This window comes from Dioscorea cayenensis, chromosome 2, assembly GCF_009730915.1.
Source record: "Dioscorea cayenensis subsp. rotundata cultivar TDr96_F1 chromosome 2, TDr96_F1_v2_PseudoChromosome.rev07_lg8_w22 25.fasta, whole genome shotgun sequence".
Lineage (NCBI taxonomy): Eukaryota > Viridiplantae > Streptophyta > Magnoliopsida > Dioscoreales > Dioscoreaceae > Dioscorea > Dioscorea cayenensis.
In genome coordinates, this window is record NC_052472.1 from 6,824,913 (window position 1) to 6,827,590 (window position 2,678).

The 2,678-nt window shown below is 44.5% G+C and overlaps 1 non-coding gene across 1 annotated transcript; it reads right to left on the bottom strand.

Moving 5' to 3' along the window:
* Positions 1-1,978: 1,978 nt before the first annotated feature.
* On the bottom strand, positions 1,979-2,086 carry LOC120281710. The gene has a single exon (XR_005542767.1). It is a non-coding gene; the product is annotated as a small nucleolar RNA R71 (small nucleolar RNA).
* Between the last annotated feature and the right edge of the window lie 592 nt (positions 2,087-2,678).

The window sequence follows — 2,678 nt, forward strand, 5'->3', positions numbered from 1 at the left end:
GCGCTGTATCGATCACGCTGGGTGGAGTTGCCCGATTCCATCCCTATTTAAAAGCCGATTCAGCCACGATTTTTGGTATTCTTTTTCTCCATCTTTTCCCCAACTTGTGAGAGGGCTTCGGCTAGGGTTTCAAGGGGTATTGGCCAAGGTTTTGGAGAGGTTCTATGACTCCGACATCGTGATTCCATTAGGAAGAAGGTTGGTAGGGGAGCTTCGATCGAGGCGTATCCTATACTGGACGAAGGAATCCTTGGACGACGAGTAGAGGACTTTCCACAAGACCATTGACATGACCATCGAGGGGGTTTCTTTATGGATTCATTGCTTTCACATTCGATTTCATTGATTGTACTTAGCTCCATGGAGAGCTAAACCCCTAGTGGGTACTTGGGTGATTGTGAACCCTAGGATGTATTCGCTTCATTGAACTTCTTTATTATGCTTTCAATAAATTGATGTTTATTGTGAGTTCCAACCTTGAATTCTTGATTGTATGAACATTTCCCCTAGAGTGACACTAGGGTTGAGAGTTCTTGTTGGTAACCTTGTGAGTGAGTGACACACCACGAGCGTTAGACATAGCTAGGTTGGATAGGGTTGAGAGGGTGAGTCGAGAGGTACAGGAGCGTCCCCTTTCCCCTCCGACGTGATAGATTCTACCTCCGTTCCTCGAGTTCTTTGCGGTCATAATAGAGTGAATGGTCTAAGGGATGAACCTCCGTTGGGGCCTAGTTGCGCGTGCAATGGAGTGAAGCGTTGAGATGATCTTAGTATCTAGGGCTTAATTGTGGCTAGGACCTTCCGCATGGACCAAAGGGTTAGGGTCTAAATCTAGGAAGAGATTTATCACTTGGAATCCCTAGAGCTCATTGCAACTCTATGCAGAGTCGAGGTGTTGAGATTGTTTGATTTCTCCTCGGGATATGTATAGAGTTAGGCATAGTTGACCTTAGATTTAGGACTATGTATGTAAGGATTTCCACGACTCACCATTGCATTGATTAGGAAGCATAATAGAGAGTTCTTGCACTTGAAGCGACTATCCTAGGTGAAGCATCATCTGAGTACCCCATCTTTATCGATTGCCTTGCCTCCTCTCTTACTTTTGCTCTCTTACTTATCGCTTTTAATTTCTGAGAATTGAATCATTACCATAATTATCATTGTTGATACTCCACATAGCTAAGAATCGAATTAAGTGTTTTTACTCCCTACTCCCTGAGGATTCGACCCCGCTCACCCGGGATTATTACTTCAACAAACCGCTGCACTTGAGGAATATACGCAAGGGGACCTTGTCTAGTTTTTGGCGCCGTTGCCGGGGAGGTAGGCGTTTAGAGATACTTTGCACTTTGTTTTCTTAGCTATTTCACCACACAGTCTAATTCATATCTTCTTATTCTATCATCGTTCTGATTTTCTTTTTCTTTATTTTTGGTGCAGCTCCAGGTTATGACCCGAGGGAATCCATCAATATTGATTGAAGGAGACCCTGAGCTTGAACGTACACTTAGAAGAAAAGGGAAAGAACCTGTACAAGAACAGCCTAATCCAGCTGATTTGGAAGTAGAAGGATCTGACAACATGGCAGAACAAAATGAGCAACAATGAACACTATCCGAATATGCCAGACCTTCAGTGTTGGGGACACAATCGAGTATTGTGCGTCCCCCAATTACAGCTCAAAACTTCGAGCTAAAGCCGGCATTCATCCATATGCTGAAGTAGTCCGCACAATTCAACGGTTTGGCCGATGAGGATCCAAACAGTCACATAGAGAGCTTCCTCGAGGTGTGTGACATGCTGAAGATAAATGGTGTGACGGATGATGCCATCAATTTGAGAGCCTTCCCATTTTCCTTAAATGGGAAAGCGAAGCAGTGGCTACACTCATTACCTAGAGCATCAATCACTACATGGGAGGAGATGGTAGAAGCTTTTTCTAGCCCGTTATTTCCCTCCCGGAAAAATCGAGCAAAAGCTTAGGAATGAGATCTCATCCTTTATGCGAGTTAGAATTGGAGTCTCTATTTGAGACATGGGAAAGGTTCAAGGAACTCCTGCGAAAGTGTCCGTAACACGGATTCCCGGAGTGGATGATTGTTCAAACCTTCTACAATGGTTTGAATCCGAGTACAAGGCAACTCTTGGATGCGGTGGCAGGAGGTACCTTAGGTAGCAAAACCCCCGACAAAGCACATCAATTGATTGAAGAAATGGGGTTAAATAGCTACCAGTGGAACGCTAGGGAGAAGAAAAAGGTGGCCGGTCTCCATGAAATTGATGCGGTAACTTCATTGGCGGCCCAAGTGGAGAGTTTGAGTAAGAAGCTAGATCTTATAGCTTCAAATAGAGTTGCGGCCATGACCAATTGCACCGGTTGTGGTGGAAGACATGCTCCCTGAGATTGCCCAATTGTCATAGGTGATGTTTCTTCAGTTGAGAATGTTGACTTTGTAGGTAATGGCATGAGACCTCAAGGGAATCCATACAGCAACACCTACAATTTAGGTTGGAAGAATCACCCCAACTTTTCATGGAGTAATCAAGGACTACAAAAGACCATGGGGCCATCAGGGTTCCAACAACAACAACAAGCCCCTCAAGTGGAAAACAGAATTTCAGGCTTGGAAACCCAAATGACGGATTTGGAGAAGCACTTGGCTAGATTTGTTCAA